A 13,423-nucleotide genomic window follows, 5' to 3' on the forward strand; every position below is an offset into this window, starting at 1 on the left:
TTTCATCCAGGCCGGCAGCGTAGTTTCAGCACTAAACTGGGTTTGTATTTAACCAGGTAAGGTCGCCGGTTCTTCAGCTCTGGATTTCAGGACTTTCCCCTCTCTCAGACCAAGCACAATGTCAGCGTGGGCCTGGTAAATCCCTCAGGTCTCCACGCTGTTAGATGGCTGGCTTTAGGCCAGCATGTTTCAAGTACTCCCCTAAGAGGCTGCTTTGTCTCTTAGTTTTCTCAGCTCCCCTGCTTTCTATTTTAAAACAGCGCTTCCCATTCCTTCATTTCCCACTTACTCTTAGCCATCACGTAGCTATCAGCCTGGCCAGCCCTCACTTGTCACTTCACAGGTCGCCAGATGACCACTTCAGCACTAGGGGCAATCCACAGGCTTAGTGCAGGGTCTTAACAGGTACTTAAAAATAAGAGGAAACCACCTACTGCTGGTGATGCAAAAGTCACCAAGAATAAACCCTTCAGTTAGCCTTTCTTAACAAGGAACAAAATGTTGGTTAGGGAGCAGTCTGATACATGCCTCTGGCTGCAAAGTAGATTTAAGAAATTTCTGCACTGTAAATTGGAACAGAGAACTAAACCTTATTTTATATATTAAAATAATTCCCTCCACACACATCAGCCCCTTCCAAAATACACTGAATTTCATGGCTTCATAATGCTGTCCTGTCTGAGGGAATAGCAAGGTGCAGACAAGATGCAGGAACGACACAGACCAAGGGCAGGAATACCCTGCATCTCTGTTGCCGAAGAGACAGACTGTTGCCAAAAGGTCCCGTTAGCTGGCCTTGCCACCTGCCTTCCTCTTTGGCTTCGAACTCACCCAGCAAATCTCTGAACACAGCAACAACTAAAGAGCAGGCTGACCATTCATCATCAAGTTTCCAGCAATATTTGCAGATTTTTATAAGCTCTTGCAATGGTTTTGCTACTGAATTCCCGTTTGAGCACAGCACTTGCTACATATCCAGCAGCAGCAACATGCCTGTGTCACCCACCTGGACCCAGCAGAGCTCAGGCTGTGATCACACCTGCATTGAAAACACAGCTCAGTAAAAGGCGGATCTTGGCAGCACCTGCGAGGCGATGACAGTTGTCTGCAGGCTGCGGTTTCACAGGGGGGCCAGAGGACCCCTCCTGAACCCAGCAGGGGCCAGGCGCTCCGCAGCACCGAGGTCACAAACAGGCCGTGTCTGCACCAGGCATCGCCAGCGCCTCGGGCGCTCTGCATCTCAGCTCTCCAGATGTGACAGCCAGACACCAACCCTACTAATCTGCTCTGCAAAGACCCTCAGACATCGATGCACGAGTGTGACAAAGCCCAGCCACAAGACACTTCGTACTGCCAAAAACGGACTTTCAAAAAAACGGGGATGGGAGGGGGAACGCTGCTGCAAGACTATTGCATAAAATGATTAAAAAACAAAAGAAAGAAGTCATGGGTTGTAGTTAATGTATGTAGGATTTCTAAATTCTCGACTTTCGTGTCAAAATACAACACAAGTTTGTTTGTTTGTTTTTTTTCTCACCTAGCAAGTTTTTCTCACAAAGAAAGAAGACCAGACCCCGGGCCGGGGCTCTGAGCGCGGCGACACTCTCGGCGCAGCCGGCGGAGCGGGCGCCGCTTGCCGCCTTCTCGCTGGAGCCCGCCGGCCCCGCGGCCCCCGCGCGCACCGGCACGAGCGCAGCAACTTCTGCCGGGCGCCGGGCCGGGCCGGGCCCGCCGCGGCCGCGGGGAGCCGGGGGAGGCGGCTGCGAGGGCGGGCCGGGGGGGCGGAGGGAGGCGAGGCGAGGCGCGGCGCAGGGGAGGGGAGCGGAGGGCAGGGCCGCGCCGCAGCCGCGCTCCCGCCGCCCCGACACCGCCGAGGCGGAGGGTCCCGCCGCCGCCGCCGCCGCCGCCGCGCCGACATGGCCGCCCGCCCCCCAACCGCCGTCGCCGCGCCCGGCCGCCCCCCGCCCGCGGCTCCCAGGTAGGGCCCGCGCCCCCCCCCCCGCCCCCTCCCCGCGCGCCGCCGCCAGCGCGTGGGGCTGCGCCGCCGCCCGCCTCGGGAGCCACGGCGCCGGGCGCCCGCCGCGTGCCGCGGAGGAGAGGCGCCCGCGGACCGCCGCCCGCCCGCCCGCCCGGTGAGGAGAGGAGAGGCGCCGGCTGGCCCCGGGGGGGGGGGGGGGGTCGGGGCGGGGGGCCGGGGCGGCGGCGCGGGGGCCCGGGGCCGGAGGCGCCGCGCAGCAGCGCGGAGGGTCGCGGGGAGCCGGCGGCGGCGGCACGGCTCGCTCGTGCCCGGCCGCGCTGGGGGCCAGGAGGGGCCCTGACCCCCCCCCCCCCCGCACACGCAGGGGCCGGGGGCGCTTCTCCAGCGACTAAAGCGGCCTGCCGTCCTTCGAGTTCGCTTTAACAGCTATTTTTAGTACTGTAGCGTCTTAAGTCAGTAAGCGAATTGGTTCTTAATAAGATACCTTCACCACCTCCATCACTTCTGCTTAGGTGCGCTACCCGGTAGGTCAGGTTCTTCCACAGTAAAAGAAAACCTAAAGATCGCTGTATTCTTATTATCTCAGCTTCATCAAACGTGTATTTATAGCATTTATGAATGAGAGATTAGAGCACAACTTCCTTTGAGAAGGAAATTGGTGCACAAATAAGAGTAGCCTACTGGAAATGCAAGATGTGGTTAACAGTAATCCTCAGCTATCACAAGCAAATTGTATTTTCATGATAGCAGGCAGACAAGAGTATTATACAAATTGTACCATTTAAATGTGATACAAACTATCAGAGATAAGAGCATATGTTACAAGTGATTACAATTGGTTTTGTTTTGCTTGCTTCCAGTGCTGCGTGCCCAAAGAGGCAAGCGCTAAAAGTGAGACATATAAAATTTGGAGAGAAAACAGCCTAAAAGGAAGGAAGGAAAACACCTTATGAAAGATACAGAACAGCCAGAATTCTCAGTCTGTGTGGGGCCGGGGGAGGGGGGAGGCATTTAAATGGTAGTAATTACTTGCATGACAAATTGCTTTTATTTTACTAAAGGGAAACTAAAAGCTTTAAAACAACTTCTCAGTTGACTGACTAGGGTCTCATATCAATAGTTACTTACTGACTAAAGTTTAGTAATATTTTTATTGCATCTTGATCTGAATTGCCTGACCTAGAAATAGCCCATTGTGATTTCTCCCGTTGCATTTCAGTATGAAATTATGAGATTCTAGTTTTTCCTTTAAAAGAAAAATTGCATTTTTTATAGGCAGTTTTCAAACACTGAATACACCGAGGTGATTTTTACAAACTAGTGTTTTATGAGAAGTCTCAGTCTGAAAGTAAAAAGCACTTCAGAGTTTAAAGCCAGAGAGATGTTTAGATTATCTAGTCCAACATCCTATATTTCATACACTACAAGGAAAATTGGGTAAAATGTATTCTTGACCCCCCAGCATCTTGGGTCAAGTTAAGACAGATCTTCCAAAAAGATAGTCTTAAAATGAGTTAGACAGGCTGCTGCTTTCCTTGCTTACAGTCTCACTTCTGTTGTTAAACACTTGTGTTCTCATACAGATACATCTGTCTTCCAGCACCACACAATTGTTGCTGGGCTTTTCATCACTATATAAAAACATCTCAAGAAGCCAGTCCTACTCTGCTCTAGAGCTCTGCCATGTGGTCAACTCTTGACACCAGCTATGCACATTACCTGGAAAACATAGGTCTATTTTTGTTGTCAAGGCCAAGGCTTAGCACTCGCTCTCCTGCGAGTGACATACCTCTTTCTTCCCACTGAAGCACAAGAGATTTTCTTTCTGTCACTTAAGCAAGTCAGCCATCCCTGCTCCAGAAACTACAGCCTTCTTTTTCAGCCCTTTTATCTCCTGCAGCTGGTATGTTGACAGCTGCTTGTTGTTTATTAATCAGGGTAACCCTTTCTTTGCTGTACAGCTACATAAGCCTCATCACTTTTTGTCTGTGAAAGGGGTTGAAGGATCCAGGAAAGATGGTGGCTAGAGCAGTGAGCAATTCATTCAGTCCATTCTTGTCTTCTCCAGGAAAACTTGGGGAAAAAAACACAGCTGGGAGGAAGCTGTGGCACAGATAGCTTGTCCTCATTCACCTCCTGCTCATTGTGCCTGCCATACAATATCTGGGCAGCTTGAATTGGGAACTAGTGAGAGCAGCTGCAAAGAAGCAGGAGCAATGAATGTCAGCAACTGGGAGTTGGCTTTGTAGACCTTCCCAAAGAAAGAAGTCTGCACTGCTGAACTGTCATAAAACAAATAGTATTTCACATCTTCCCTGCAGAATCACTCTGGGGCTGGGCCTGTTTCTGTAGCTATTCACACCTGATCCTACCCACATACACCCAGCTTCCCGAACCAAGACCCAAGCTCTGCATACCTTGCCCACTCTCCTGTCACACACTTGTATCCCCCAAAACTATGATTGTTGCCTGAGCTCAGCATAAACCTGGGGTGCAGTTTGACTTCCTGCTCGACGCCCTCCCTTACTTCCACATCTCAAGCTAAAGCATGAGCTGTGTGTCTGGACACCTGCAGCCACTGTGGAGCACAGCAGAGCAGGCTACTGGCCTTTGAGGCATCTAGTGATAAATTACTTTTCTGGCAGTAGCTACTTGCATTGAACACTTACCCTGGGGATCAGATTAGCAGCTTCAGAGATCTGCACAAAACTAGTAGCTGCCACTTTTTCTGTCCACTATTTTGTAGGGGCTAACAGACATTTTTGGTACACATCACAGCTGGGAACCTGGAACTCTGATCTATAACTCCAGTCCTCATGGTGAACAAAACCTCATTAAGTCTTTAAACATTCCAGCTTCCCCTTTGCCTCTTTGGGTGAGAGGCGAGAGAAAAGTGCTTGAGTTTTCTACGTATCAGCCAGGAACTTCTGTGCGTCTGTCCCCTGTGTAAGCTAGTGACTATCTGGGATGCTGTTTCATTCACAATAGATTAAGGAGATACAACCACCCCTTTTGGTAAAACTGCAGGTTTTGATCTGCTCAAGCCTCTCATGAAACTGAGACATATGTAATTTTTGGCCAAGCCTGTGTATCTGAAAGTCTTCTTAGCTGATGAAGAAATAAGAGTCTTCAAGCACTTGTCTTTTGGATTGGCACATGCTTTTAACACACCCTTTGTGTGAAAACTGGAAAGAAAAGGATGAATAATAACGGTGTTCTTCAATTGAGGCTTAGCAGCGACATTAGACTGAACAGTAATTCAAAAGAATTAAAATGCATCTCCACCTAGCAGAGATGAGAAGTAGCAGGTTTTACACGGTGAAAAGACAAGTCAAAAGAATGACTGATATTTCTTAGAAACTCACTCTCCATATACTACAAAGACTTTTATATCACCAACACAAAATATCTTTGCTACATCTCAGTAATACTTGGCATTACAGAACACTTCAGCACATAGTGCACAGAGAATGGGTAAGAAAAGCCTTTCTGACTTCATAGGTGCCTGTTGGAAACCAAGTTCTTTTTGCATTTAATGAATATGGTAGGCCTGACCAGAGATACAAAGAAATAAGTTATGATATTCAAAGCCAAGAATAGATCCAAAAGCTGTGGCTGTATCTGACATTTCTTGCAGACAGTAGTCATATGGCACTGACTCTTTTTCAGTTGTTAACTTACACAGTAGCATTAATGTCACAGGCTTCAGCTGACAGCTGCTCTTATGGTCCAGCAAAGCAGCCCAGTTCTTACATAGGAGAGAGAACAGATTTGGTGACTTTGTGCTACAATAGGGAAAGATGGTTTTAGGGATGAGTGAAATAAAACTTTAATCCTTTAAGGAGAAAAAGTTGTGGACAAGTACCACAAATTATGATGTTTAACAGTCAAGGGACTAAGCTAGATCTGACAGTTTCTTTGAAGGAATCACTAAAGAATGAAATAATATAGAACAACAGTGCATAAACCCAAAGCAATCAGTATCAGCAAGTTATTTTAAACCATTGCCAGGGTTGAGTGGAATGAAGTAGGCAAAGACTGAGCTACTCAGGAGGCGATGGGTAGAATTTGGTGAGACTGACTGCATAGCTTACAGATCCATTCTCCATATTTTTCATCTTCTGTGAGTAAAAGAGGAACAAATGTGTTACAAGTCATATTTAAATAAAAGGGCAAATGAGGAAATCCCCTGAACAAGAGCGTAGTGTAGAAGCTCTCATTATCAAGATAATTGCATGCATTGGAGCAGTAGCTGGTATCACATATAAAGATGAGATTTTGTTTTTCTACACAAGTGCAGAACTAGTACAGCAGCCCTATCAGAGGAATTAGTTAAATTTGTGCTGGAAATGCTTTTCATTTGCAAATTAGCAGACAAATTTACCAGATGTTTTGAGTGGAGTGGCCAGAAAATATATTGACTACAATTTGATCATTTTGGAGATTCACTACCTTCTTTCAATGTCAGCTTGCGTTGTCAGTTTGATTGTCAGTGGTGGGAGTTCTTGAAATGACATGCTGCATCCTATTTTCACTGAGAATTTCTTTTAACAGTTCATTACCCTGTCTAACCTATGTTGTCAAACACAGGCAACAATTTGCAGGGATATCTTTTTCTTCAGTGAGGTCAGGGGAGAAAAAGTTCGGCTAAAAAGAGAAGGACCTTAAAATGTCGGAAGTCATAGGTCTGTGGATGAGGCATCTGATCCCTTGAGCAGTGAGGCTGTGGGTGACAGGAGGAGGGAGAGTTGCAGAAGTAGTGAAGAAATGAACTATATAATTTGTGTTTTGTTTCACTAACACAGTATGCACTATAGCGACAAAAACCTATTGCTTATTTCCAGACTTACATCTACACTTCTTTTATTCTACCAATTTCTTCTCAGTTTTGAATTCTTTAATCCATACTCCCTGGATTAGCCTCCCCCATGAACTTCACACCTCTATTCCTCAAAACATCCATTACTGTCCTCTCTCAGTTGTCACTCGACTCCCATCCATCACCTCTCCCCTTTCTGACTGCAGCGCCTGTATCACTGTCAGTCACTCCATTTGCAGCTCTGCCCATATGTATCAACCCTTCTTCCTCGTTGTTCAGTCCTCTCCTCCTTCAAATGTCCTTCCATGAGGATAGATTTGAGAAGCCGTAACACATATCAGTGACAATTTGATGTGTGTCCCTAATTTGTGCCTGTGCACTTTGTATATGATTTAGGCTACGAGCTCTTTCCAGTAATCATTGTAAACACGCTTATTAGGTCAGCAAGGTTTCGTTGTTTTGTTCCTCAGCCCTAGGTTAATTACTTACTCTGTGGTTAAATGTAGTTTGGAGGGAGGCAGAGTTAGGCTAGTGGGAGCCTTCCACTGCACTGCAGCTAAGAAACCCGAGCGCTGGAACCTGCATCAGGTCGCTGCCCGATGCGGCTGTCATCCCTCAGCTACTTGGGCCCCCAAACAGCGTAAATTAGAGCAACCTCTGAAGAACTGTGTTTTCAGGCACAGTGGGCACCTGAACAGCCAGAAGTCAGAGCCGAAGTCCCACGCGCAGCCTGTCTTGTTGGCTAGAGGTGCTGAGGAGCCAGGGACGGGCTGATAGGAGAGGCTCGGCGAGCTCGGTGGAGGGGTGAGGGTGCCAGCTGGGATCACAGCGATCCAGGCAATGGTCCCTCCAGTTAGGCTGTTCTGCATTAAACATTCTCTCAGGCTCAGACTGGAGTGCAGCAGCTCTGCCTCTCAGAGCCAATTAACACTTAATTATTTAACATCAGGGAAACAGCTTCAGCATCAGGATTAGGAGCCCGGGCCTTAACAGCCAGGTGTTTCTGAGCATTCACCCAGAGGTGCAAAAGGCAGTTTCAGTTTTCTCTCAGAAAAAGAGAAAGGAATTAAACTCTGTCTCCCACATCAAAACAACATCAAATCACCAACTCGCTGCCTAAAATGCAGCCAGGGCTCTGCTTCTCGCTGTGCTTTGTGCAGGCAGGAGGCTGGTGCGGGGCTGTGCTCTCCGGGGAGGAGCAGGAGGGGGGCGCCTGCCCCGTGGCCCCTGTACCTGCCCGCCTAGCTCTGGTAGGGGCAGCGCGCTCTGAAACACTTGACGTATGTGGGAAGCTTTTTGTCTGAAACTTTTTTCCAGACTTTCTTTCTTACCTCCTCTGTGCTTGTCGATGGACTAGATAGTGTTTCAGGCTGCCTATGCGGTACACCTTCCCTTCCTTCTGCTTCACAGAAAACAGATGGAAAAGTTTATACTGGTTATTTCTGTCTTTTTTTAAACAACTAGTACAAATTTAACACATGCAGATTAATACTGCAATTGCTAGGATTTACTTGGTTCCAAGCAGAAATATTAAACCTTCTTTTTTAGGACTTTGCTTAGTCCTGTCAACCTTGGATTTTTTTTCATTAGTCTCTCTAGCATCCCTCATTAATTTTTTTTCACTTCAAGATTTAACTGATTATTATTAAATATCTGGCTCCTGCCAATGCCCATGACACATAAAGGGGAGTCAGTGTTTTTTGTTAAAGCTATGATGTTTTCTCCTGGTTGTGGCATAACAATTTATTGTACATCTAATAAATTCTTCTTGCCTGCTATCTGAGAAAGATTCCTTTCTAAATCTTGATATAATCTAATTTATAGCTGAGATAAAAAGGAATTTAAAAAATTTTTAACACAGAACCTGGTGCTTCAGTGCACAGTTCCCAGCTGGTGAAATTCAAAACCGGTCATCAATAAGAGTCCTGTATAAACCCTAAATGGTCCCATTTAAGACTGGGACTTACCCTCTGTGCTCTGTTCTGAGCTGATTCTATGCACTTGTGATAACCAGCTTCTGAGTATTACAAGAATTGTTTGTTTTCTGGAATAGTTTGTTTTAAAATATGAATTGCTGAAAAACCTGGAATTCATTGAACTAAGGCATCTTTGTATTACAGGTAAAATGCCTTGATCGGAAAGATATGCAGAATTTAGGATGCCTAGACTTGAATGATCTTGTAACTTAGATGACTTTCCCAAAAATAGAGTAGCCACCCCTGTTGTAGGATCTTATATGGAATTAGTTACTTAGTGGTAACAGTAACTAGTTAGATGCGTAGCGTTTTTCTACCTGGAGGTGAATTTTCCTGTTGGAGCGATAGCACAGGGTGCATGTGCTCGGTAAGCCCAGACCGCCTGAGTGCAGCTCCTCAGCCCGCCGAAAGGGCTGTCGCAAAAGGAAGCGCATTCAGCCGGCCGAGAGGCTTTGCAGAGCTTGTTTGTGCAGGAATCTTCAGTTTTTGCATACTGTAGTTTCACTTCAGTGAAAGCTCAGTTTACTTAGATTGTCCCACAGGACTGGACTTGTATTTTGTTTCAGCAGTGAAAAACCTAGTATTTGCGAGATTGCATAGTTATAAGTATTAGTGAGAATTTCATAAACCAATCACACTATTTTTCCACAAGAAGTGGAACTGTTCATGACATGCAGTAGCTCTCCAGAACATTAAAGGGAAAATGAAAAAGTGTCTCCTAGTTTGGAGAACTGTTTAAATTGGGTCCGAATCCTTTTCCCCCAAGATTAATTTATAACTGTCTATGCTATTTCAGTTTGAAAAGTGAAGAGACCAAATCAGCAGGGTAACAGTCCAACAACATGCTTATAGATTATTTTGCTTTTTTGTTGTCAGGGCAATTTCTTCCTTCTCAGTGCTGATGTGTATTACTATTGTAGACATCCAATAAAAATGAAAGCTCATTTATTTTTAAAAGGAAAAGATTTGCATAGTCCACATCATCCTCACACAAATTCTGGAATGACACCCTCCCCTCAGCTACAAGAAAAATGATTGTTTCTTGAATATATAAAAATACAAAAGTGATAACGTGCCTATTAAGGACCTTAGTTAAATGCTCATGTGATCTTGGCTTCACATTTTACATGCCAATAAATTCAATCCTGTGCATAATACAAGCCACAAATCCAGTGAAAACCAATGGCCATTTATTCACATTCTTAAATGTAAATAGCATATTTGAACTCTGTCAGTGGTTTGCATGATATAATTAGTCGTGTAGTTATCAAATGCAAAAAGTCTTGATGCTTCTTAAAGTGCAGCCATTTTTCTAAGATTATGGAAATCAATAGTGTACGTTATGGAACAGTGCATCTGAGTATAATACAGATGTATGTCTTTGGCTTCTGCCACCAGTAGCAAATTTTTATTGCGTACAAGTAAAACTAATTCACAGGCAAGTACATACTTGCTGAATAGAACATGATTTTCTGATTTAGAAGGTGTGGCTTTCAAGGTATCACATGTAGCAAAATTATTGAGTAACTACTGAAAAAAATGGAGACAGAGTGAAAAACAATAACCCAAATCCAGTAATCTTTAAAAAAAAAAAAAGGAAAGAAAATTGAGGCCATAGGACCAGGTTTACTTTGGGGTGGATTACTTCAGTTACACACAACAAGACCTTTGTATTACAGTGTATCTTTCGTCAGGTGAAGTTCTTACAGTGATCTCCCACTAATAAAGCAATAGTAATTTTGCAAAACCTGGGTTTAACCGCATACCTCTTTCTTTATTCCTTAGAATCAAAAGGACTTAGACTTTGCAGTGTTGAACAGAGTAGAACGTAAACACACTTAAAGATGAGACAGGAGCCTGCCTCTGCTCTTACTGAAGTTAATGGGAAGAGCATGACTGCTGCTGGGCTCTGCTAAGGTAGGATCACATCCCTGCTCCAGAGACAATGAGCATCTACAGTTCACTTTGTACCATGAGCTATGGTCACTTGGCATTTTAGGCTGCATTACGAAATACAAGAATTTCACACTGGCATTTTACTCTGTTCTAAAAAAAAGAAGCCTTGAGAAGCTAAAGTGTTGTGATGCAGATGCCAGGTTTAGATACCCTTTCTGTTCATCATGTATGACCCAACTACACAGTCAGCTTCACTGAAGTTATTGTAGGGTCATTCAGAGACTATGGTGCAAGTGAACTTGTCTCTATCTGAACTAAAAATATCTTTCTAACAGAAACACTTCTCCTCCTATCTTCAAGGACCAGACAGGAAAAAGAACAAATGGCATCAAAGAGCAATTTAATCTCTCTCAGATTCTCTGCAGCCAGAACTGCTCTTGATTTCTGAAGGATAACTAAAAAAATCCGTATCTACACAGAATCTTGTCTATATATTTGCGTTAGGCAAGAATACTAGTTTAGCAAGTACACACCTAATTCCACCGCAGGTTATGATAAGGATATCTGAGGGCTTATCTTGAGCTCAGAGTGGCATAGATAGCCCTGCTTGATCTGGGCATCCTAGGGAGAACAGGTCAAGCATTTCAAGCCCAGTCACCGCAACAGTTTCGTAGTTAATCTGAAGTTCAGTGAAGAGCAGTGGCTGAAGAAGCTCTTCAGCTAATCAACACCATGCCACCAAGAGAAAAAAAATTAGGTTATTTAAAATTAATAACTCAGTGATTTGATTCATCTTTAGGTTTTCAGGGATAATGTTCCATATACATTGAAAGCCAGTAGATTTTAGCAGGTAGAAAGGAGAAGGATTAATCTTGCCAGAAAAAAAAAAAAGCATAATTTCTCAGAGTGAAATCCCGTGCTTTCTTTATGCTGGTATAAGAGCGCAAAAAATTGAGAATGTTGCCTTTAGCTCTACTGTCCAGTTCTGTTAAACACATGACAGCCCATGAAAAAGAAATTTCACAGATTCAAGCAAGCTAAACCAAAGACAGGGTTGGTAATATCTTGATGGAAATACACAAAAGTGTGTTTTATCTCATTAGAAGCCAAGATAATCAGGGAGGCAGTTTCATTTTGTTCATATCTCTGATGATGTTAGTGGGTTGTTTAAAAAAGCACACTTTTAAACAAGTCAGTTTTGAGGCCTTGTTTCCTATAGTTATCACAGATTGCTGTTTATTGACCAATTAATTAGCATCAGAATTGATAAGATTTGTGTTCCAGTGGGATATCAGTAGGAAAACAGAATTGTTAGGAATGTTTCAGTCATGTAAATTATGTTAAAATAAGATTTGTTGTGAATAAGCAGTGACAGAATGTATTCTTTGGCATTAAAATAATTTCAGAATGTACCCTGACATTTTAACTAGATAGTTTACGAACATAACTGCAGGTGGTCATAGAAACAATACAGGATTAAAGAGAATATGAAACTTTTGAGAATATCTTAGACAAAGACACTTATTTTTAGATTGGAATCATTAGTTAAGGCAAAAAAAATATTTGTTTATGAACACTATTATAATCCTAAAAATTTTTTGTAAATTTTAGCAGAAATCTAAAGCAGTTTGACTTTCTATATTCAGGGCTGAAAACGAGAATGGTGTTGAAGAATGAATACATTCAGTAGACAGATACTTTTGAAAGTACTTTAGACATCATTAAAGTAAAATATTTATCAGAAATGAGTTTACTTTAGTAGGGATCAGCATCACAACTTCACAGAGTAGCTTTGACCGGTTGATTTTTGAATATATAGAGGTACTGAAGAAGCTTCCTGTCCAAGGAAATGGATGACATAGTAGACTATGAATTGTCTTCATTTTTATAGCTGTAGAAATAATTTTATAATTGGCTAATAGTTTTTTTCTGAAAGCTGAGGAAGAAGGGTGTACACTCCATGGAAAGACATCCACCAAAGCTTCCTGCTTTGCTCACAGAAGCCACATCCTGGTTCTCTGGGGAGGGTGGAAGGGAGGAATTGAGGCAGGTTGGTCCAAAATATCTGCTCTGCCAGAACAAAAGATCTAAGCAGAAGCCAAAACATCCGCAAGCCACCATTATGATGAGGTTGAGGATAGTCTGACCCATTCCACTGAACACTCTACCCCCTTCATGAGTTAGAACAACCACAGGGACTAGAATGGCTTTTTGATGGGAGGAGGGATGACAGCCAGAGCCACATTACATTCCTTTTCTGGGGTAGCACTCCCCCCACATTATAAAAGGCTCAGAATAGCACCAGCTCAGCAAGTTGTATGCCACACAGATTCCCTGTTCTTTCTTCTTGAACTGTCATTATCTTGTGTGTCCCAAAGATACTAAAAAAAATTGGCATGCTTTACTGATTAGTTCGGTGGCTTATTAGTGTCTAGGGAAGCTTCATGTATTTGTAATTTTTTTTTATTATTATCATTTCTTTTAGTTTTCAGAAACATTAGCTTCTGTGATATGGAAACCTGGATTATTTTTTTTCTTCTTCAACTACACTATGCTGAAGTCATTCTACAATCTCATGATTTTGTAGTAAAGAACACTATACAGCATGACACTGTGGTCTGTTGGCTAGTCATACACAAACTTTTCTTATTTTTCCAAGACACCAAACTATTCCTAATTCAGTTTCTGCATTTAAACATTATTTTTTCCAGTATCACCAGCCTCTGTTCCCAAACAGCTTTCCCCCTATAAATT

The 13,423-nt window shown here is 43.7% G+C and overlaps 1 protein-coding gene across 1 annotated transcript in view; it reads left to right on the plus strand.

Annotated features, from left to right (window-relative positions):
* Positions 1-2,463: 2,463 nt before the first annotated feature.
* SPHKAP (SPHK1 interactor, AKAP domain containing) overlaps positions 2,464-13,423 on the plus strand; it is an 80,964-nt gene continuing 70,004 nt past the window's right edge. The window contains exon 1 of the mRNA XM_067301894.1: positions 2,464-2,502. The gene's annotated coding sequence lies outside the window, so the exon portion shown is untranslated. The remainder of the gene's footprint in view (positions 2,503-13,423) is intronic.

This window comes from Apteryx mantelli, chromosome 9, assembly GCF_036417845.1.
Source record: "Apteryx mantelli isolate bAptMan1 chromosome 9, bAptMan1.hap1, whole genome shotgun sequence".
Lineage (NCBI taxonomy): Eukaryota > Metazoa > Chordata > Aves > Apterygiformes > Apterygidae > Apteryx > Apteryx mantelli.